Raw genomic sequence first — 25,047 nt, 5'->3', positions numbered from 1 at the left:
AGACACAGATTTGATCCCTGGGTTCGGAAGATCCCCTGGAGAAGGAAATGGCAACCCACTCCAGTATTCTTGCTTGGAAATCCCATGGACAGAGGAGCCTGGCAGGCTGTAGTCCCTGGGGTCTCAAAAGAGTCAGACATGACTTAGTGACTAAACAACAAACAACAATATATATATATATACACACATGCATATATTTTATGTATATATCATATATATATACACATATATATTATATATTACAATTTTTCTTTAATTCCCCTGTGGTTATTCTTTTTTTTCTTTAAAGCAACATAGTCTTTTTTTCCCCTAAATGATGTCTTATGCAGGACCAAATTATAGAAAAATATAAAAAAGTGATGGAATAAGACAGGAGATGAGAAGAGGTCCACAGTGGGTCTGGCACACAGTAGGCAGTCAGTAAGGCAGTGGTTCTTCAAGAGTCTGACCCACCTCGGCCAGTCCTGGGAGTGAGGAACAGCAGGAAATTTCTGGTCAAGTCTGGTGCTCTGACACCTCCCTCCTGCCACTAGGCAGAGGAGCCTTTCAGGAGGGCAGTAGCCCAGTTTAGGAGGCTTCTTCAGAGAAGCCAGCTAGAAAGCCTGTGTTGATTGGACATTTATGCCTACTATCTTATGACAGGAAATCAAGCTTTCTCAGGGCAGTTCCAGAAAAACTCATCCTGAGTCCAGAGGTGCTGTTTTAATACCAAAACCTTAATTTTTATTTTCTTATGTAAGCACAATGGGTAGACTTGCCAATAATGTTAAAAACAGAAGACAACCCACCCACCCCCCTAAAAAAAGATCAAAAGAAAAAAAAAATCTTGTAGTTTCTAAACCAACTTGCATGGAAGGAGCTAATCCACAAAAGGGTGATGGGTGTAAATTTTTTCATTCATTTAGGGGAGTGGTTTTTGTTTTTCCTGTTTTATTCTTTGGGTCGGTTTATTTATTTTTCCCACACTATTCTTTAATGACAAATGAGGGTGACACTACTTTTCTCAAAAACAATGAAACAAGGTTGGTGGGAGGCCCTTTAAAATCTCCCAAGGCTGGGGAATTTTCGTCCGGAGAAGTGTGCTGCTCAAGGAAACTGGTGGAAAACAACAGCCTTGTGCCAAACGCCTGTGGTGAGAGCTCGCTTTATTTTTGGTCCAAGCACGGAGGCCAAGAAGCCACATTCACTGACTTCTTTTTCATTTAAGATTCTACATTCATCAATATGTCTTGTTGAGAAAGCCTCCATTAGAGATTTCCTCTATTTGTTCGAAGAAAAAAGAGGAAAAACAGAAACACAGTCACCACTCCTAGGAAAACAGCAACCACCTACCACTCAGGAGACCAAAGCAGGTGTTTAATACTATCTGAACTGCATTTTATTTTCTTTAAACTACATTTTATTCTTAAGAAGAAAAAAAAAGCCAAAAGCAACTACGTGAGTTTAAACAGTTTAAATGACTCAAATTCCTTTTGGAAGAAAATGATATAGGAATCTATAAAAACTCCAATAAGCATAACCACAAACATTTCTCCCACCAATTGTCAGTCAATTAAAAAAAACAAAACAAAAGCTTTAATATAGCTGACAATTGAAAAACAAAGTTCCATAGAAAGAAGACTGGCCCACTAAAAAAGGAAACACATTTAACAGCCACCTCGGCATATCTTAAACGCAGATTTTTACATAACTGATCAAGACAGAAACCGTTTGCAAATATTTATATTTGAAATCACAAGATGGCTGGCCCCACATCCTAGAAGTTGAGGGTGATTATGCAATGAGCTGGGCCTTATTTCCTCTCCTTTAATTTGGCCTAACCCAGAGTGGTTTCTAGAAAAAGACAAAACCTGACAGAGCAGGGCAAGGATGGCCAAGGAGTCCTAATTTATTTCCGTTTGAAAGGTCACTGCACTCAGGTTCTCATTTCTGCAGGGAGTGCAATCCACATGGCTGGGCTCACTGTCCGGATTCAAGCACATGTTTTTCTCATCTAGCAGAATCATCTTGTGAAATGTGAGCCCAACCTGCACAGGCCCCTGGGTGAGAGCCGATGGGGGAGGGGGTGGGGAGGGGGGGTTGTGGGGGGACCGGTCCCGCTGGCAAGTGAAGCCGCTCCAGATTGGCTCCTGCAGCACCAGGCTCACACCAGGGCCCAGACAGCAAGGAGGCCTGGCCTTGGCCCTGGAGATGCCCAGTTCAAGAAGTTTTCCAAGCTGGCATCACAAGCAGAGATGGAGCTGCTGCCCTGAGAGCTAGCACACTAAACTGATCTACATTCAAGAAGGGCCTCGGGTCTCTTGGGGGCCACGCAGGGACCTGAAAGTGGAAAGTCGGGACAGAGCATGGGGAATTCCAGTCCCTCCTCCACCCAAGAAGCTAGCCACAAACAGGAACCCCATCAATATGTTCCCTCAGCACCATCAGGGATCGCGCACTCTCCCCAGCTCTGCAGCCCTGTCCACCTTGCTCACAGGAGGAAGGGATCTTGGTGTGCATTTTCCCTTAGGAAGGGACCTAAGCTGCAGAGAGAGCCTAAGCTTTCCGCTGGGGCACCCGACCTGAGGGCAGCCATATACTTGGAACACTCTTGCTTCGTCTTTATAATAATCTAGGTTTAGGAAGTACTTATGGATAATTTTATAAAACCACCAAAAGTGTGTGGGAAGGAGATAAAGCAATTCTCATTTCATCCAACCCTATCCAAGTAAACAAGAGGGTACTTTTAAGTAAAGATTCTTTCTAATGAAGAAATAAACCTACACCTCATCCTTCCTCTACCAGAAACTCCTGAGGACAGAGGATTTAGAAGTGATTCAAGTGGTGTTTCCTAGTTCTCATCTGCTCAATCTACCCTCCCCATGAATTGCTTTTTCATCTCTCTCACCAAAGCTGGCTGCAAAAAGCTCACTCAAGCCAGCAAACAAGTAAAGGCAATAACACTTCTCAGTGGCACAACCCACATCAGCATACCCTAGATTAGTAGCCACAATGACGGAATGGCTCGTACCTGCTGGTTAGAAACTTCCTGTCATTTCTGTTGCAAGATGCACAGCTACTTCCGGTTCTGGGACATTTTGGAGGGGCGAGAACAAAAAGACAGGAGGGGAAGAGAGCCTCCTGAAAAAATCTGGCAAAGGCTCTTTGAGGATTTACAACCTCTTCCTCTCAGGTAATAGCAAATAGTCCTATCAAGATGAACTTTGAAAGCTGCAGTAACACTTTTGAAAAGAAATCTTATAGTTATACTTGAAACTTGATTTTATTTACTTATACTTGTTTTGGCCGTTGCGGTGCAGCTTGCAGGATCTCAGGTCCCTGACCAAGAATTGAACCAGAGCCACGGCAGTGAAAGCCCAGAATCCTAACCACTAGGCCACCAGGGAACTCCCTTTCTTGAACTTGTTAAATATGCACACCTTTTCCTTTAGCTAGGGGGTTCCCTCGTGGTTCAGACGGTAAAAAAAATCTGCCTGCCAGGAGGCAGGAGACCCAGGTTCGATCCCTGGGTCAAGAAGATCCCTCGGAGAAGGGAATGGTTATGCACTTCAGTATTCTTTTCTGGAGAATCCCCATGGACAGAGGATCCTGGTGGGCTACAGTCCATGGGGTTGCAAAGAGTTGGACACAACTCAGCGACTAATGCTTTCCTTCAGCAAATCCACCTTTAATAATCTATCAAAAGACAACTCTACAGGGCTATAGTGATAGGCAGACCTCTAAGATGGCCTTCAATGATCTCAGTCTCCTGCTCTCCTCCAGGGGATCTTCCTGACCCAAGGATCAAACCCGTGTCTCCTGCTCCTGCATTGGCAGGCAGCTTCTTTACCGCTAGTGCTACCTGGGAAGCCCTCAGGTATCCATGGCACTTGAGTAATCCTCTCTGCCTGAGTGAGGGACCTAGTGATTGACTTCTAGTGAATAGAATACAGCAAAAGGGATGGGGTGCGTTTCTGAGATTTTAAAGACTGTGATTTTTGTCGCGCTTACAAATTCTTCCACTCTCTCATCTGTCCATTTTGATGAAGTCAGCTGCCATGCTGTGAGTTCTCCCTCTGAGAGTCAATAGCCGGTGAGGAATGAAGGCCCTCGGGCCAAGAGTCCATCAGCAACTGAATCCAGCCCATAACCACTGAGTCAACTCAGAAGCAGATTCCTCCACCCCGTATCCCCAGCCTGCACCTTGGCTTCAGCCTGGAGAGAGATCTTGAACCGGAGAATTCAGCTAGGCTGTGCTCTGACTCCTGACCCAGAGATACTGAGACATATTACATGTTGTTGTGTTTAAGCCACTAAGTTTTGGGATGTCTTGTTATGTGGCAAGGGATAAAGAATATCATTTTTAAGCATCATGGTTTACAATCACACCAAAAAAAAAAAAAAAATGGAAATAACCCAAAAGTCCATCCTGAGGGAGCTAGTTCAATCAAGAATGACACATCCAGACAAGAAATACTGGGCAGCCCTTAAAATATAATGAGGCAATATATCTGTATTGAAATGGAAAGAAGCCCACAAAAATGAAAAAGCAAGTTGCAAAACCATGTGAGACTTCTAAAACACAGCAGAGGTCTACAATAGATTTTCATTTCTGTAATCTCCAGATAAGCACCTCACACAGTGTTCCCATCTCAGAAAATAACAACTGTGGTTATCTAGTTGCTATAGGCAAACAGACAAACAAAAAAGACAGAAAAGAGAGATCATTCTTGACTCTCCTCTTTTCCTCTAACTGCTCACCTAATCCATCAGTAAATTATACAGTGTACCTTCAAATCACCACATCCCCCACTTCTCACCACCTCCACAGTGACTACTCCCAGCCAAGCCACCATCCCCTCTTTCCTGGGGAGTTACAATGGACCTAATTTGTTACCCTGCTTCCAATTCTGTTCTTCTGCAATGTATTTCCAGACCATAGCCAGAGTGGTGCTTAAAGAATACGGGGACTTCCCTAGTGGGTCCAGTGGTTAAGAATCTGCCTTCCAATGCAGGGGACACAGGTGTGAGCCCTGGTCAGGGAACTAAGATCCCACATGCCACAGGGCACCTAAACCTGCACACTGCAACGACTGAGCCCAGGCACTCTAGAACCCGTGTTCCACAACTAGAGAAGCCTGCACGCTGCAAATAGAAAAGCTCCTGCATGCTGCAACCAGAGAAAGCCCATGTGCCACAACAAAGACCCATAAGCAACTGGGAGTCATGGATACTGTGCTCTGAAATCCATCCCTGCATGTGTGATAAAGTCACACCCTCCATAAGCTACTCCAGGTTAGTGACTGGGTGGGGCAAGATGACCAAGACAAGCCTATTCTTGGGAGATGAAAAATTCACCTAATAGGGGCCTTTGGCTCAAAGGCTTTTTAACAACTTTGCCAAACTCTCTTAGAGCAGCTAGAACTCCAGGATGCTTCCCCTCAGCCTCTGCCCTCCCCTCTCTTCACTCAAGTCACAGTCTGACAGCTCTCCCAGGCTCCGACCAGCTCCCTCCCTGTTTCCTTTCCTAGTCAGAGCAGAGCACTCAGAAAGGCCCTGCACTTGACTGAAGGCTTTGCTGTACCTGACTTGAATATGTCATTTCTGCTAAAGGAGACCCACACCTGCACTTTGCACTGGACGCTTGTCTTGTTCACAGGCGTTGCCGTCATAAATCTCTTGTGTGGCTAGTCCTGCCTTGGTGTCTGCTCCTTGGAGGACCCAGACTGACACCCCAGGCGTCAGCATGGCTCTGCATCACTTCACGTGAACCTCGGCTCAAACATCACCTCCTCACAGAGGCTTCCTTTGCTGTCCTAAATATAGCACACCCTACCAACCCAGTCTCTCTCTCTCATTAGCCTGCTGTGACTTTCCTCATAGCTCCCCCTGACACTACACTTTTATTTATTCTTTGTTTTGTCTTCCTCTTGAGAATGTAAACTGTACAAAGACCTTGTTTTGTTTAGTATTGTACCCCAGCACCAGGGGAAGAAGAGGGAGGGACATATTGAGAGAGTAGCATCGAAACATATACATTATCTTATGTAAAACAGATAGCTAATGGGAAGTTATTATATAGCACAGGGAGGTCAACCCAGTACTCTGTGACAAGCTAGAGGGGTGGGATGGGGTAGGTAGTGGGAGGAAGGTTCAAGGGGGAGGGGACATATGGCCAATTCACGTTGTTGTACAGCAGAAACCAACACAACATTGTAAAGCGATTATCCTCTAATTTAAAAAAGAAAAAAAAAGGCCCATAATACGTAGCCAATAAAAAGTTTATAAAGATATTAATATATTTTAAAACATCATATAAAAATCACCTAGATCTTCTTTCAGTTCCAAACAAACATAAAATATAACCTAATATGATCATCGGAGAAGGCAATGGCACCCCACTCCAGTACTCTTGCCTGGAAAATCCCATGAACGGAGGAGCCTGGTGGGCTGTAGTCCATGGGGTCTCGAAGAATCGGACACGACTGAGCAACTTCACTTTCACTTTTCACTTTCATGAATTGGAGAAGGAAATGGCAACCCATTCCAGTGTTCTTGCCTGAAGAATCCCAGGGACAGGGAGCCTGGTGGGCTGCCATCTATGGGGCCGCACAGAGTCGGACATGACTGAAGCAACTTAGCAGCAGCAGCAGCAGCAATGTGATCATCTTGAGAATATACCTCACAGACCTATAAAATATAACTTTTTAAAAACACAGGCCACAAATGAAGAGAGAAAGCCCAAAGCAGGAGGCATGAGAGCAAAATGCTGCAAAACTAGCTGAATCTGGATTCAGTTGCATGGGGGCCTAGAACTGGGATGTTAATGTTCAGGTGAGGAGAGGTGATGTAGCCTAGACCCAGGCAAGGTAGGGGACTGGAACCAACATAACTACATACAGTCAAAATTCTTGAAAACCTCCCTCCACATGAGTGTAGGACTAGACAAACTACTACCACTCCCTAGGCACTCAGAGTATATTCTATCCTAGTCTCAAGATGAAAAAATTGTATATATTTCATGAAAAAATAAAACATCAAGCCTGTGACCTGTACAAGTGTGTGACCCAGATTTACACTGTTTAAATTGTGCAAGAATCCGGAGCTGATAAATTACCAAAAAAATATAGTCAGGACCAAAATGCCCTGGAGAAATATTTTCATAGCCCAGACTCATGTAAGGCTCTCTCAGAATAAACAAGTCCTGATGAATAAACCAGACAAAGAAACAAACCAGTCAGAGAGGCCATGTGCATAGGAAGCAGAAGCATTAGCACCTCAAGAACTGATGGTAATAGAATAATCTGATGGGCCACAAGCAAGAGTAGCCCCTTGCTCACCACAACTAGAGAAAGTCTGCCCAAAGCAATGAAGACCCAGCACAGCAAAAAATTTAAAAAAAAAAGAATAATCTGATGGAACTATAAACTAAGTATGTTTAAAGGTATTTTTAATGTAAAAGAAGGAATAAAAACTATAATAAAAGAACAAGCCTCTATGAAAAAAGAAATGACAGCTTTGGAAAGAAAAAAAGAACTAAGTAGAAATTTTAAAGTGAAAAATACAGTGTTACATTAAATAATAGATATAGCTAAAAAGAGAATCCGTATCATGGAAGATGGAAAGAAAGTACTCATAATATAGTCAAGAAAGAAAAAAAGAAATAGAAAAATGTAAAAGAGAGGTTACAAGACATGGAGAGTGTGTTGACAAAATAAAATATACTTTTAATTGGAGTTCCAGGAGAAAGATGTAGAAGAGGAAACATTAAAAAGACAATTACTGAGAATTTGACAGAATAAAGTGCTACCTGTGATGTTTATTTCAATCATCACAAGTTCCAAGCAGGATTCAAAAGAACCACACACACCCCAGGGCCAAAGAGAAAATCATGAAGCAATCAGATAGAAAAAAGAGGTTACCAACCAAATAATGGCAATTAGATCAGGACCAGAATTTTCATTAATGACACAGAAGCAAGAAGATAATGGAATAACATACTCAAGTGGTAAAAAAAATAAATGTGTCAAACTAATATTCTCTATCTAACTAAATTATTGCTCAGAAATGTGGGTGAGGGCTTCCCTGGTGGCTCAGTGGTAAAGAATCTATCAATGCAGAAGACATGAGTTCAAACGTGATCTGAGAAGATCCCACATGCTGCGGAGCAACTAAGCCCATGTACCACAACTACTGAGCCCGTGCTCTAGAGCCCAGGAGCTGCAGCCACTGAGCCCATGCGCCCTACAGCCTGTGCTCTACAGCCCAGGAGCTGCAACCACTGAGCCCACGCACCCTGGAGCCTGTGCTCCACAACAAGAGGAGTCACCACAATGAGCAGCCCACGCACTGCAACTAGAGGAGCCCTCACTCTGCACAGCTCGAGAGAAGTCCACGCAGCAAAGACCCAGCACACTCAAAGATAAATACAATTATTTAAAAATGGGAGTAAAATATAGACATATCTATACAAAGAAAAGAATTCCCAATTCAAGGCTCCCTGAAAGAAAATAGTGAATAACAATAATATATTTCAATTTAAAGTAAATTAAACATAGAAAAAAGTAAGATAAACAATGATGAGCAAAGACAATAATAGAGATGATAGTCAGTTTGTAAATAACCATGCTGTTTAAGTTTTTTTTAAGATTAATGGAGGGGAGACATTATAAATGACTTGGAACTAAAATATTGGATAGCAATAATATGGAAGTATGATTATCTTAAAGTATTTTAATGTCCTTGTGTTGTTTGGTAGAATATCTATTTTGAAGAATTTCTAAAGAGATTTTAGGGGCTTCCCTGGTAGTCCAGTGGTTAAGAATCTGCCTTGCAATGCAGAGGACACTGGTTCTATCCCTGGTTTAGGAAGATCCCACGTACTTTAGGGCAACTAAGCCTGTGCACCACAACTACTGAACCCACATGCAGCAACCACTGAAGCCCGTGAAGCCTAAAGCCCAAGCTCCGCAATGAGAGAAGCCACCACAACGAAAGGCCCACACACCGCAACCAGAGAAGCCCGCACACCGCAACCAGGAGTAGCCTCCACTCTCTGCAATTAGAGAAAGCCTGCACACAGCAACGAGGACCCAGTGCAATAAACAAACTTTTTAAAAAGTTTTTTAAAGCTAAGCATGCACATTATAATTTTAATTATAACTTTAAGGGAAATAAGAGTGGAGATGGGAAGAAGAAATGTAATGTATACTTTCCAAAGTAAAAGCAGGGAGGAGAAGGAAAAAAGAACACTCAGATGAGAGGTGAAAAGATAAATAAAATCAGAAAAAAAAAAAATTACCATGGGCAGATATTCATTAAAGGAAATTTAAAGACTATAGTTCAAGTCAAGGAAATTGACAGAGATGTAAGACATCTAAAAGGACCTAGAAGAAGGAATTGAGAGGATACAAGAAGATAAAAGATATAAGATCCCAAACTATAAGAAAGAATGAAGAAGACAGAAAATGGTGAATATTTTCTGAAAATGATAAATCAGTACAAGCATTGACTCTACAGAAGCATAAAAGAAGTAATGCTTTATGAGATTCTAAAAGAAAAGAAATATATAGACTTAAAATATATAAAACCACTAACATCCAAGCGGGGGCAGGGTAGAAAAGGGAGGATGTTGTTCAGAATAAAGCTATTGATCACTTTAGAATTCGGTGAGTTAAAGTCACAATTACTAGGTTAACCACTAAAGTTTTTAAAGTATAAAAAACTGACAGTTAACCATGATCAGTTTTTTAGACTGATAAAAACCAGTATAATTTTCAGAGTGGTACAGGAAGAAAAAATTGGAGTGAGACAACAAACTCAATCAACCCAAAAGAAGACAAGAAAGGAGAGAAGAAACCGATCTTGTGGGACAAACAGAGAGCACCAAAGACTCGGGCAGACAGGAATTAAAATATATCAGTCATGATAACAAATGTAAGTCCACTTAATTTTCCACTTAAAATATGGTAACAAATTTAAACACCTTCTGGGGCCGGCAAAGTCATACACATGAATAAACAGCAGATATAGGAAAACAACAGCTCAAATGAAAGGATAACTGATCCTTCTACAGAGTAGGAGAGACAATAGAGCATAGTGGGGCCTGGGGCAAACTGGTGAGAGAATAACTATCCAAAGAAGGCAGTGCTCATGGACTTCTGCCATGGGAATACTGTCCAGGGTCCTGTGTGTCAACTTGCAAACAAAACTGGGATTTCTGAGTTTTATGAGGAATCTGAGTTTTAAACATAGGCTACCACTTTTCTAAAAAAAAAAAAAAAAAAAATCACTGGGAAAAAAATCTCCTATCAACTCCATGGATGGAAGAAAGGAGACAAAAATGAAACATGCAAGCAAAGAAAAAGCATGATAAATAAAATGCAGAGGGAAAAACCCCCATAAAACAAAAGGAAAAAAGAGCCACCTCTGGGAGACCTTGCAGCACAAATGGAAGTGACGGCTTCTACTAAACACCCGCTGTGATCCACACCCTGTAATTTCCACCCTGTTCAACCTTATCATTTGGCTGAAGAGACCTAACATTAAAGGATGGGAAAAACACTGAATAATCCAAACATAAAGTACATGGAGCACCAGTGGTCACTGAAAACTCCAAATGATGTCTGGTGCTTATTCCATCAGTTCTGCTTACACTAAGTCTCCTGTGGGGCTTACTGGGTACCTGCACTCATCTACCTGTTAATAAAAACAGTGATGTTAAAAAACCCTTGAGCTCCTACCAAGAAGCCCACTCCTGCGACTTCCCTGGTGGTCCAGTGATTAGTACTCCACACTTCCATTACGGGGCATGGGTTCCATCCCTGGTTGGGGAGCTAAGATCCGGCAGGCAGCCTGGCATGGGGGTGGGGTGGGGAGAAGTCCCTTTCCAACGGACCTCAAGGAAAACTTTTCCTGGTCGAGTCAAGCCAGCCTCTCATCTCACTCTCCTTCTAGCCTTGCTGACTCCTTCCATGACAAAAAGGCCCTTTTCTGCCTGACCTTTCAAAAACTTGCAGATCTTACAAATGGAGCACACTCCATAATGCTCTCCCCTCCCAATAGTGCAATAAGCCCCTTTCCTGAAGTGCAATAATCCTTTTGAATAAAGTCTCTCCTTACCAAAAAAAAAAAAAATGCCTGAAAGGATAGAGGGGAGGAAGCTGAGAAAAAGAATTAAGGATGTTCACCCTATGTGACTCTCAGTCTGTCAACTGAGCCAGTTCCTGGAATGTCACTTCTTCCTCATGACCTGTGCAGTAAGGTCCCAAGTGTTCAGCATGGCTTCCATGGCGGTCAGACTTGGCTCAGTGCAGCCCCTGCCTCCACACCTCTGCCCAGGCTACTGCCCCTGCCAGGATGCCCGTAGTCTCCTCTTCCACACTTGAAACCAAGCCGACCCCCAAGTGATATATTCTCTTAAAGGCTGCTTAAGGTGCCTGATGAAATCCCTGTAGGAGGAATGCACTTCATGGCTATTTTAAAGCTTAGTTGGGATCCCCTGGAGGAGGGCATGGCAACCCACTCCAGTAGTCTTGCCTGGAGAATCCCATGGACAGAGGAGCCTGGTGGGCTATGGTTCATAGGGTCACAAAGAGGTGGACATGACTGAAGCGACTTAGCACGCAAGCACGGGCTCTGCAAAAATATGTGTAATGACACAAACATAATTGTGTTCATCATCATTCCAGAAGACATAAGAGTAAATGGATTGGCTTGATGGGGCTGCTCTTGGCAAGGGATGAGCCATGGTTGGGACTGGATTCTATTCCTAAAGGTTCTTGCTTGTAGACACGCCTCCTGCCAAAGCTGTCTCATCCACTGGAAAGCAGAGCTACAATGCCTATTGTAGCTAAATACTCTAAGACTTACATTTCTGTACCGAAATACTCTAAGGTTTAAAATTAACAAATGTATAAGTAAATGTTTATAAATATATAATGCTGACTTGATAACTTTCAAATCTTATATTCAAAGATGTGCTCACTCAGTCATATCCAACTGTTTGCAATGCCATGAATTACAGCCCACCAGGCTCCTCTGTCCATTGAATTTTCCAGGCAAGAATACTGAAGCAGGTTGCCATTTCCTCCTCCAGGGGATCTTTGGCAGGCGGATTCTTTACCAACGAACCACCCAGGAAGCCCAATATTCAAAGATACTTTACTCTATATGGTAAATTATTAATACATTGTCTCACTTTTTAAAAACAGGTGAATGAATAACTCCTGGGAAATCAGAGCAATCATGAATTGAATGAGCTACTTATAGTCAACCTCAAAAGCGAAATTATAAGAATGCTTTTCATTTCTTGCAGCAGAAACTACATTTAACGGTGTGGGCACACGTTGACATGCTTGGCATGTGTGTGGGCAGAAGAGGACCGAGGGCCTTGGAAAGTCACGAAGGCCTCATCCCATGCACAGCAGGAGGTGGGGGGCAGGAGGGGCAGGACACAGGGCTGGTGGGACATGAAGAGGTGCTGGGGGCATGGCAGAGGGCCGGTTATGGCTGAAGTGGTCCCTGCTCTGACCGCCACCTCTCATAAAATCATTAATAAAACTAGAGGCCCAGGAAAATGCTGATTTCCACTGGATTTGTTGTAGAAATGGAACAAGGACAAGACTCAGAGTCCAAGTTGGATTTTGAATAAAAGTGAGGAGGCTGCATGATTCAGCAGCAGGGACAGAGAAGGAGAAGGGGGTCAGAGCAGGGGTGAGGGAGGCAGAGGAAAGGGGCCGGAGCAGGGGGCCAGAGCAGGGGTGAGGGGGGCAGAGGAGAAGGGGGCCAGAGCAGGGGTGAGGGGGGCAGAGGAGAAGGGGGCCAGAGCAGGGGTGAGGGGGGCAGAGGAGAAGGGGGCCGGAGCAGGGGTGAGGGGGGCAGAGGAGAAGGGGGCCGGAGCAGGGGTGAGGGGGGCAGAGGAGAAGGGGGCCGGAGCAGGGGTGAGGGGGGCAGAGGAGAAGGGGGCCGGAGCAGGGGTGAGGGGGGCAGAGGAGAAGGGGGCCGGAGCAGGGGCCATGTTGAACTCACAGTGTCAGGAACTGGGTTTCAGGTCAAGTTTTCCCTAAGCCTTTGTGGGGCAGAAGAGCCCTCAATGAGACTTGATACCTGCATTTCATGACGGATGTTTTTCTGAAAAAGGGCAACTTGTCAAGATCATCCGGTGCTAAGGACAGGTTGAAAATAGAAGTGACTGGGTGTTCTTCACATGGGCTCCGTCTCAGAGACTCAAGTTAATGAGGAGAGAAGGGGAGGGGGGTGAGCCAAGTGCTGTCGCAGAAGCCCTGGATTGCACAAGGTCTTCCAGGTTTCCCACGGCCCCTGCTGCCTACCAGGTGGGGGTTGAGGAGGCGATCTCCACGCTTCCAGTTAGAATGGACCAATACCAGACCCAGAATGGAACAAAACAAAAACGTGGGTGGGGCAGGAAACCATAGGAAGTGCGCGTTTCTCCCTGTGCAAATCTGATGGGTGGGAAGCAGAAAACAGAGCAAAGACCATTATTGTGAGCTTATTTTTACTTTAAATAAAAACATAAAAAACTTGAAAACCATTAGCTGTTAGCCTCCAATTTCGAACTCACTCTAACCCAGGAGTCCCCAACCTTTTTGGCACCAGGGACCAGTTCCACAGAAGACAATCTTCCCATGGACCAAGAAGCGGTGGGGGGATGGTCCGGGGATGATTCAAGCACATGACATTTATTGTGCACTTTATTTCTATTATTATTACATTGTGATATATAATGAAATAATTATACCACCATAATGCAGAAGCAGTGGGAGCCCTAAGCTTGTTCTCCTGAGTGCGGGTGGTAATACAAGTCATAGGGAGAGACTGTAAATACAGATGAAGCTTGGCTCACTTGCCTACCACTCACCTCCTGCTGTGTGGTCTGGTTCCTAACAGGCCACGGACCAGTGCTGTAACCTGGGGACCCCTGCTCTAATCCATCCACATGAAAGAGCCACCCCAAAGTCTCCCCAGGCTTCCCAGATGGCACTAGTGATAAAGAACCCACCTGCTAATGCAGGAAACATAAGAGACGTGGGATCAGTCCCTGGGTCAGGAAGATCCCCTGGAGGAAGGCATGGCAACCCAACCCAGTATTCTTGCCTGGAGAATCCCATGGACAGAGGAGCCTGGCAGGCTAAAGTCTATAGAGTCACAAAGAGTTGGACACAACAGTTAGAACCAGACATGGAACAACAGAGTGGCTCCAAATTGGGAAAGGAGTACGTCAAGGCTGTATATTGTCACCCTGCTTATTTAACTTCTATGCAGAGTACATCATGAGAAATGCCAGGCTGGATGAAGCACAAGCTGGAATCAACACTGCCAGGAGAGGGACTTCACTGGTGGTCCAGTGATTAGGATTCTGAGCTCCCAATGCAGAGGCCCTGAGTTCAATCCCTGGTTGGGGAGCTAGATCCCACATGCTGCAACCAAGGGTTCGCATGCTGCAACCAAGAGTTCATGTGCCACAACTAGTTCCTGGCACAGCCAAATAAATAAATATTAAAAAAAAAAAAAAAGACTGCCAGGAGAAATACCAGTAACCTCAGATACACAGATGACACCACCCTTATGGAAGAAAGTGAAGAGGAACTAAAGAGCCTCTTGATGAAAGTGAAAGAGGAGAGTGAAAAAGTTGACTTAAAACTCAACTTTCAAAAAAAAAAGATCATGGCATCCGGTCCCATCACTTCATGGCAAATAGATGGAGAAACAATGGAAATGGTAACAGGCTTTATTTTCTTGGGCTCCAAAATCACTGCAGATGGTGACTGCAGCCATGAAATTAAAAGATGCTTGCTCCTTGGAAGAAAAGCTATGACCAACCTAGACAGCATATTAAAAAGCAGAGACCATTACTTTGCTGACAAAAGTCCATCTAGTCAAAGCTATGATTTTTCCAGTAGTCATGTATGGATGTGAGAGTTGGACTATAAAGAAAGCTGAGTGCTGAAGAATTGATGCTTTTGAACTGTGGTGTTGGAGAAGATTCTTGAGAGTCCCTTGAACTGCAAGGAGATCAAGCCAGTCAATCCCAAAGGAAATCAGTCCTGAATATTCATTGGAAGCTGAAACTCCGATACTTTGACCACCTGATAAGAAGAACTGACTCACTGGAAGACTTGATGCTGGGAAAGATTGAAGGCAGGAGAAGGGGACAACAGAGGATGAGATGGTTGGATGGCATTGCCGACTCAATGGACATGAGTTGGTGATGGACAGGGAAGCCTGGTGTGCTGCAGTCCATGGAGTTGCAAAGAGTTGGACACGACTGAGCAACTGAACTGATTGACTGAAGCAACTTAACGTGCACGTGAAGGCTCCCCTGCAGGAATTCCAGGAGGGTTGTTCTTGCTGCATTTCAGGCCTGCCCATCTCCTGAGCCTTGTCCCTGCCCCGTGGGCTTGATGCCTGCACAAATCAACCCTTAGGCCCCTCTGAACACATCCTCTCACTCTCTCAGAACTCAGGATCCCACACACCTGGGGCTTTGTCTGCAGGCACTCACATCCAGGCATTGGGCTCACCAGGGGACCAGCCAGTAAACTACATCCACACCTTAGTGAGGGGCTAGCCTGGGACTCTGAGACATACAGTGACAGGGACCATATACCTCAGTTCATGAAAACTTAACTCAGCCATTAACAATACAAGAACCACCCTGGAAAATTGACCCTACCACTGAAAGAAATGGGAATACCAGACCACCTGACCTGCCTCTTGAGAAACCTGTATGCAGGTCAGGAAGCAACAGTTAGAACTGGACATGGAACAACAGACTGGTTCCAAATAGGAAAAGGAGTACATCAAGGCTGTATATTGTCACCCTGCTTATTTAACTTATATGCAGAGTACATCATAAGAAACACTGGGCTGGAAGACGCACAAGCTGGAATCAAGATTGCTGGGAGAAATATCAATAACCTCAGATATGCAGATGACACCACCTTATGGAAGAAAGTGAAGAAGAACTAAAACGCTTCTTGATGAAAGTGAAAGAGGAGAGTGAAAAAGTTAGCTTAAAGCTCAACATTCAGAAAACGAAGATCATGGCATCTGGTCCCATCACTTCATGGCAAATAGATGGGGAAACAGTGGAAACAGTGTCAGACTTTATTTTGGGGGGCTCCAAAATCACTGCAGATGGTGACTGCAGCCATGAAATTAAAAGACGCTTACTCCTTGGAAGGAAAGTTATGACCAACCTAGATAGCATATTCAAAAGCAGAGACAGTACTTTGCCAACAAAGGTCCGTCTAGTCAAGGCTATGGTTTTTCCAGTAGTCATGTATGGATGTGAGAGTTGGACTGTGAAGAAAGCTGAGTGCTGAAGAATTGATGCTTTTGAACTGTAGTGTTGGAGAAGACTCTTGAGAGTCCCTTGGACTGCAAGGAGATCCAACCAGTCCATTCTAAAGGAGATCAGTCCTGGGTGTTCTTTGGAAGGAATGATGCTAAAGCTGAAACTCTAGTACTTTGGCCACCTCATGTGAAGAGTTGACTCACTGGAAAAGACTCTGATGCTGGGAGGGATTGGGGGCAGGAGGAGAAGGGGATGACAGAGGATGAGATGGCTGGATGGCATCACCGACTTGATGGACGTGAGTTTGAGTGAACTCTGGGAGTTGGTGATGGACAGGGAGGCCTGGCGTGCTGTGATTCATGGGGTAGCAAAGAGTTGGACACGACTGAGCGACTGAACTGAACTGAACCGAACTGTTTTTGAACAGACCACTCAGCCAAGCTCCAGCATTTTCCAGATCAGCATTTTCCATTGCCAGGTGGACAATTTCTGTGGGATGTCTCATTGGCATCTGCAGGGGTTAATAGTCAGCCGCCTGTTGCTCTGGCTAAGCCATGAGAAAATCACCATGGGAAAAGAATAAAAGCAAAATATAGCAATACAGCATAACCCAAATAAAAGTACATCGGGTTGATTAGCTGGGGTCGGCATACCCTGCTAAGCTAAGGAAAAATATAGTGTAGACCTTGGAATGCTGGGTCGGCGCAAGTTCAGAACGCTGCTTGGGCACACACTAAGATGTTTTCCCAAGGCATATGCAGATCTATGGCCTCCAGCTAGGTGATAGCACTTGTACAAGAAAATAACAAAGATAGTTTAGTAATCAGTAAAAATTCTATGGTAGATGGACTTTCCTGATTCAGACGGTAAAGAATCTGCCTGCAATGCAGGAGACCTGAGTTCTATCCCTGGGTCAGGAAAACACTCTGGAGAAGGGAATGGCTACCCACTTCAGTATTCTTGCCTGTAAATTTCCATGGACAGAGGAGCCTGGCAGGCTACAGTCCATGCGGTCACAAAGAGTCAGAAACAACAGAGTGACTAACTCTTTACTCTATATTATTAACTATTGTTAGCCACAAAAGTACAAACTCCTTGACATGTTATTCAAGCCTCTTTACAATAAGAGTCCAAAACCTATATTTAATTTGTCCAATCAGTATTTCTTAAGCACCTGCTAGGTCAGGCTAGGTTTGCTGTAGTGAACAAAACAGAAATAATTCTTAATGGAGCTTATAGTCTGGTAAGGGCAAAGTCACACACATACACACAAGACGCAAGGACAAATTGTGCTGTGTGCTAAGAATGACGGAGCAAGTGTTGCAAGAGACGACGGTGGGACAAGGGCTAGTTCAGACGCCGGTCCCAGAACTCTGGTTTCCAAGTCAATGCTCCATTAAGTATCCTGGAGGCAACGAACAGAAATAATTTCCCGTATCTTGGATAGTCATGCCCCAAATGAACAGAAGCATAACTGAACCAAGTATAATGGTACTTGGCCAAGCATAATTGGTCAAGTGCCATGGCAGGAGACGTAAAGAGACATGGGTTCAATCCCTGCGTTGGGAAGATCTCTTGGAGGAGGGCATGGCAACCCACTCCAGTATTCTTATCTGGAGAATCCCATGGACAGAGGAGCCTGGTGAGCTACGGACCACAGAGTTGCCAAGAGTCAGACATGACGGAAGCAACGTAGCACGCACGCACGCACGCACGCACCATGGCATCCAAGTATCAGGGTTTCACGTTTGATTATAACTTTCACCTGTCATTCAAGTTCCCACATTCTGATCACAGCCTAGGTTTTACAGTTTTGTGCCAATTCCGCAGCTTTAAAGTAAGTAGCAGAAAGCCATCCAGGCGAGTAGAAGGGGAAAGTGGTGCTTTTAAGAACATAACAGCAATAAGAAAAATACGTAGGACTTGCTCTGTTTAAATCGGAAGGAGAGCCAAGGGAGCCCGAGAGTCCTCAGTGTGGGGAGATAATTCTCCATGTTGTTTCTGCAAGTCTGATTGCCAGACTGTCTTTTCTGGGAAGTTTCCTTTAACAAACAGCGTAGGAAGCAAGAGACAGTATCCTGCTCCAAAGGCACATTTGATTCCTGATCAGCAGAGTAAAGACAGGGAACAACTCCAACTCCAGCGCAGAGAAGATCTGTCTACACTCCAGGGTAATAAAGATAATGGGACTGTCTGGAAGGGAGGATGGGCAGGTCCTCCTGTAAGATGTTGGGGTGGGGGATGGTGGAGTGTACCTAAGCTCAGTGTTGCTGAGCTGGGAACAGGCCCCTGTGCACAGCACCCACCCGGGCCCACAGCCACAACACCCCCATGGGACTTGAGAGGAAAGGGGGGACTGATGTGAACAGGAAGTTCATGCTGTCTGCTGAACCGTGGGTACCTAAGTTCTTATGATCTGCTAAGTTCCCTCTCTCTCTAGGTTGCTACTTAGGGACTGCTTGACCCTTCTGAGCACTAGTTGGAAGATCTCCTTTCTTGCATTTGCCATGAATAACTCAACTATTTCCACAGGTTCTCCGTGTGCATCTTTCACACTTCGATGCTATACATCTTTTCCCTGCCTTATTATGGTTTTTGCCCAATCATGTTTCTGCCATCTCAAACTTGGTTTACTTATGGCCTTTTAGACGCACCCTTTCAGTTTTCACTGCTATCTGATAATCTTCACTCCCAATGTCAAATTTCTGAGAAAAATAGTCTATTGTGACAACGTGTCTCTGATGGGATAGAGATTTATTTTCAAACCAGGCAAGCCCATAGGTCTGTTAGTTTGCAGACTGGCTCCCCTTGAGTCAGGTGATGACTATTGATCTGCTGTCTCTCCCCTCACACCTGCCCTCCTACTCTCTGCTCTGTGTTGCCCCTGGGGCTGGAAGCCTGCAAACGACTTTCCCAAACTCCATTACCAACTGATCTCCTATTATGTTGTAAACATGAGAGGCAGAGGAAGGGGAGCATCACGTGGAACAAAGACAAAATCTTCCTGGAAAGATGTAGCTCTTACAGGGAGGCAGCTATGGTAACAGCCTCTAGAGCAGGGTGATTCAGAACTCTAACCATTCCAGCTCGAACTCAGCTCAGCATTTAGCCCAGCCAATATCAGGGTAAGTCACACCTACAGAGGCTTCATGCATTGACTTAATCACACAGGGTGCTCTTTGCATACCCAACAGAACTGCATGACATCATGATGAGAGCACTGAGGGAAGTCTGGCTTCCAGAATGTACACTTCCAGGCTGCCTGTGTCCACTTATCTCATGCCAGGGTTAGGAGAAGGACTGGCCTAGGGTTACAACCATCCCATGGCAGGGACTCAATCATTCCTACTTATTCTGGGGGAAAAAAAAAAAAAAGGTAACCTACACAGACTAAAAGGCGAACCATGACGTTTCAACTGTCTTGTGGGGGTTTAGATAATTTTGAGTCCCATCTTCCTTTTCAAAAGTCTAGATGCTGCCACCAGATTTTCTCTTCAGCCATTATGGGCGAGTTCTTCAGTTTTTCTCTGCTGTTTCACACTCACATGTATCTTTTTGCCCTGGCACAGCCTTTTGTCAACAGTATTCCCTTTTACTGCTCCTGGTCTGTCCTCCTCCTTCACTTGTGGTTTTCTCCCCTTGTCATTTAAGCTTTCTCAGCTATGCACAGAAATCGAACAGAAGCCTTTTGTGTAGGGGATCCTCTCCCTCCCAAGCAGTTCTGAAAGCAGCAGGTGCCCCAGCAAAGCCTTGGTTTGGACCTTAGACCTACACCAGCAGCTGCTAATCCTGAGTTCTCACTCTTTTTTAAAAAGCAGTAAAATGGACTTACATGAAAACCAAGTGTGTTGGGGTTAACTCTCTTATCTTGAGCTCAAGCCACTCTGGCCTCGAAACTTTCCAAAAGCACCACACTTCTCTCACCATCGGAAGAGAGAGTGACTATGTTGCTGGTACAGACCTCTGCTTATGTTGGAGATGGCTAGGCATGGATTTCCCTAATCAGCAGAAAAATGCAAACTGCGTGTGTGGGTGGGGTGAAGGTTGGGGGGTTTGCAGGATACCAGAGTTGCAAGTAAAAGCACAGATTTCCCTAGCTGGGAACAGGCCCTGGAAAGGGAACCTCCCCACATCAGATAAGGAAAAATGTATTTCATATTGTCAGCCCCTGTTATATTTAGATAATAAAGAATACTTGGGCAGAGAAAATGATAATAATAGTAATAATACCTGCAACAAATATTCTTTGTACTTTACACTTCTAAAATCTTCATATATATCTGTATATTATTTCATCACAAGAATAAGATCATTATACAGTATGGACAAGATTAACATGTGGTCCATAATTTAAAAACTAAGATATACTATTTATAACTGTTCATCTGAGGCTGTTGCTGCTGTCAAATATATAAAATAGATGCCTTCAGGCTGAGAGATTTGGTGCCAGCTCTAAGTAATCCAGAAAGTTAGAAAAACTGAAAATAGAAGTGCATTTATGCTGTTTATCAAGGAAAAGAATGTTTTCTTCTCAAATGATAAAGCTGTGCAAGAGAGCACAGCAACAGGCTCAGAAAAACGATGGCAGCATCCTTTTGTTAGGGGAAGCACACAGACTGAAACCCGCCCACCCTGGCCAGAAACCATAGTAACCATTTGCATGAGTTGTTTTATGACAGGAGGTCCTGGTAAGGAACAGGGAACTAATAAGCCTCCACCAACCAGAAGAGTTCTGGAAAGGTCAAAAGGAGACAACACCTGTCCGACAACCTCCCAGAATCTTTCTCTCTGGCATCCATCTTGGCTGAACAAGGTGTGCACCAGCAGGAAGGACTCTGAGTCAGAATGATTGGCTAAGGACAACCTGGAAACTAATCCCATCACCATAAAACCCGAGACTGCAAGCCATGTGGCAGAGCTGTTCTCCTGGGTTCCCTTACCCTACTGTTCTCCACCCGGGTGCCCTTGCCCAATAAAATCTCTTGCTTTGACAACACATGTGTCTCCTTGGACAATTCATTTCCAAGTGTTAGACAAAAGCCCAGTTTCGGGCCCTGGAATGGGTCCCCCTTCCTACAACATTTACAGGACATTTTAGACCCCACATAATTCTGCTGGAATAAGACATATTTTCTTTCTAAAAATAGTCACTGTCCATCAAGCTGCTTAGTTTTTTTGGGAGGACGACATATCAAGATCAACCATTTTTTTCTTTATGCCAGCTTAGAAAGGTAATTCCTTAAAGATCAAGATAAGCATTTTTATACTTTGTAAGTACCTTTGATTTTGCATTACCATCTTTATAGGCATATGTCCTTGAACTCTTGAGATAGCTAAGCTGAAAACAGCCTTCTCATCGCCTTGCCCACCACTGGCCCAGCTCAAATAGAGAATCCTTGTAGGGAAGAAAAAAAAAAGAGCTTTGCAAAGGAGATAAAGAGTAGAGGAAGAGAAGCCCATGAGGGCAAAGGCAAATTGTAGGCTACTTTCATGTAAAACTGAAAACCTGGTATATGCACATATCTGTCTGCACACATTTGCATGAGGAAGGAGAAAGGTGTGGAACAACTCAGGCCAGTCCAGGGAGGAAATGGGAAAGAAAATTAGGAGAAGTCACAGAGTCGGACACAACTGAGCCACTAAGCATTCACACCAGGTTATAGGTTTTCTAAGTAATCAAGGAGCACTAAAAGCAAAGAAAAACCTTGCATTGCTTTGCTTACAAAATATAAGTCTTCCAACTGGGGCTTCGTATCAGCATCAGCTTGTACAGTCAAGTCATGCAGTCTTTGCATGGATTATTTTACTGCACGGACAATTAGAGGTTAGATTTGCCAAGGAAGCTACTATAGCAAAATCTGGTTTTCTTGCTAGGAGTTAGAAACCTCATTAAAGCAGAAGGACAACTGAAAATTTAAGCTTCATTAGACAATACTAGGAAGCACTTGTCCAAATTTGATGTATTTATGTAACACGGCTTTTTTTTTTTTTTCTGATCAGAGCCTCAAATTCTAACTCAATTGGTCAGTTCAGACCTGTCTTCTTATGGCTCTTTGGCTGCAAAATCAGGACATTGTGCATATATCTATATATATATAGTCAGTACAATATCTACTTCTAAACCTTTACAGATATGTTTAAAATTTTAGTTTTACAACCTAAATCTTCAATTAGGTGTGGTGAGCTGTGACTCATCTTCTCAATAAAATAATAGGATTCCGATATATATGGCACATTGCATTTACAATAAGGAAAGCTGTAATTAGGTGTGTTTTTAAGATTTAGCTCTGATATAATCAAGTCAGCCCAGGTAGTCAGACATATTAGTTTCTGTCAGCACAGGAATCCACATATTTGGAACCGAATCTTTCTCCTGGGGAGGCTACAGCACACCTCTCCGTAAGCGTCTGGAGAACTTTTAAATCATTCTTTAATTAATGCTTTCAGCACCCCTGTGACCTCATTATGCTGTTGTTATTAAGCATTTTATTTTCTTGGTCCCAAGAGTTCCTCATAGCAAATACATGTTTCCCAGCAGACATTTATATTTTCTGACAGGAAAGTTGGCTTCTCATGCATGATATAAAGCAAATGTTAATTAGGATGATGGTTAAGATGGCCCAGACTCTTTCCAAACATTTTCATAGCTGGCAGCATTCCACTTTCCTCTTCCTGTAAGCCGAGAAACCTAAGTGGTTATTTTTCTTCTTGGGGTAGAAATATCTAGGTAAAAGCAGTCAAAGAATATTCAGAGTGGCTTAGCCAAAAGATATCCTGAGAAAAGCTCCCTATTTAGGGCTGTCATAGAATGCCATGAGGAGGGCTTCCCTGGTGGTCCAGTGGTTAAGAATCTGCCTGCCAATGCAGGGACATCGGTTCCATCCCTGGCCTGGGAAGATCCCACGTGCCTCGGGGCAACCAAGGCTGTGGGCCACAACTACTGAGCCCGTTGCACCTAGAGCCAGCCGATGCTCCCCAACAAGCAAAGCCACAGCGGTGAGAAGCCTGAACACCACAACTAGAGAGTAGCCTGTGCTGGCGGCAACTAGAGAAACCTGCCCGCAGGAACAAAGACCCAGCACAGTCAAAACTAAGTAAATAAATACATCTTTAGAAAAAATATGCCAAGAGGAGGTTCAATGCCTACAACGTTTCTGGAGGTCACAATTAGCCCAGCTATATACTCTTTGACTCACAAGTCACTTCTGGGTAATGTTCCGGAGGAAAAAGTTACAGATGTGCAGACAGTTTGGATGTGAAAGCTTATGAATGTCGGTATCATAGCACTGTTTGCCAATAGTGTCAACTCTTTGAAAAACTTATCTTTCTAAAAATAGATCATAGGATATCCATATGTTGCTATGCTATGCTAAGTCACTTCAGTCGTGTCCGACTCTGTGTGACCCCATAGACGGCAGCCACCAGGCTCCCCCGTCCCTGGGATTCTCCAGGCAAGAACACTGGAGTGGGTTGCCATTTCCTTCTCCAATGCATGTAAGTGAAAAGTGAAAGTGAAGTCGCTGAGTCTTGTCCGACTCTTAGCAACCCTATGGACTGCAGCCTACCAGGCTCCTCCATCCATGGGATTTTCCAGGCAAGAGTACTGGAGTGGGATGCCATTGCCTTCTCCAATCCATATGTTAGGTAAATAGAATAGGGAAAATGGCATCCAAAATGGCGGTGGCTAAAAGACAAGGAAGGGAAAAGCCTGTGAAAACAGAACAGAGGAAGGTCAAAGGAAGGTCCGAGGAGAGGACTGAGGACTTCAGATAGAACAGCACTACTGACTAAGCCCAATTTGCATAGGGCAGACCCAGGGAGAAGAAAAAAACATATAAAAAGAGGAGCCAAAAGGCTCTCTCTCTTCTCTCCCCCAACCCCCTGCGCCCCGGGGTGCTCTTCTCTTCGAGTCTTTGGATCAGCGTGCCCTCATGCCTCGAAGATGGATTTTCCTGCTATCTTCTAAATAAAATAGAGCTGTGACACTGAGCTGTAACATTGATTTGTCTAAGAGCTATAACACGGTCCGTTCGAGACCTGAGAGCTATAACATGGTTCAAGACCCGAGAGCTGTGACACGCAGAGGGAGCTTTAATGTCCATCCCTCCAAATCTTTGTTGTGATTAGACAAAAACTGAAGCGCATACACTCATGTGACACATACAATGGAATTCTATAAAGACTTTTTAAAAGCTTTAATATATGAAAAATATATATGACCCCACTCCAGTACTCTTGCCTGGAAAATCCCATGGACAGGGGAGCCTGGTAGGCTCCAGTCCATGGGGTCGCTAAGAGTCGGGGCATGACTGAGCGACTTCACTTTCACTTTTCACTTTCATGCATTGGAGAAGGAAATGGCAACCCACTCTAGTGTTCTTGCCTGGAGAATCCCAGGGACAGAGGAACCTAGTGGGCTGCCGCCTATGGGGTCACACAGAGTCAGACACGACTGAAGCGACTTAGCAGCAGCAGCAGCAATATTACACATAAACAAGCAGATAATGAAATAGCATGTCTAGAATTATCTCAATTTCTTAATATACATACATCTATGACTGAAAATAAATCCAAAAGTTAATAATAATTACAGTAGGATAGAGTGATTTTCTGAGAAGGCAATGGCACCCCACTCCAGTACTCTTGCCTGGAAAATCCCATAGACAGAGGAGCCTGGTAGCCTGCAGTCCATGGGGTCGAGACGAGTCGGACACGACTGAGCGACTTCATTTTCACTTTTCACTTTCATG

At 44.2% G+C, this 25,047-nt stretch overlaps 1 protein-coding gene across 5 annotated transcripts in view; it reads right to left on the bottom strand.

The window, feature by feature from the left end:
- Positions 1-25,047, bottom strand: part of MOB3B (MOB kinase activator 3B) — a 234,408-nt gene that overhangs the window by 178,700 nt on the left and 30,661 nt on the right. Inside the window, exon 1 of one of the 5 annotated variants that reach the window (XM_059889208.1) lies at positions 20,130-21,008. The gene's annotated coding sequence lies outside the window, so the exon portion shown is untranslated. 5 annotated transcript variants of the gene reach the window in all.

The sequence above is a fragment of the Bos taurus genome, chromosome 8 (genome assembly GCF_002263795.3).
Source record: "Bos taurus isolate L1 Dominette 01449 registration number 42190680 breed Hereford chromosome 8, ARS-UCD2.0, whole genome shotgun sequence".
Lineage (NCBI taxonomy): Eukaryota > Metazoa > Chordata > Mammalia > Artiodactyla > Bovidae > Bos > Bos taurus.
The sequence above is the reverse complement of the archived record's forward strand: the minus strand, read 5'-3'. Positions and strand labels throughout refer to the sequence as shown.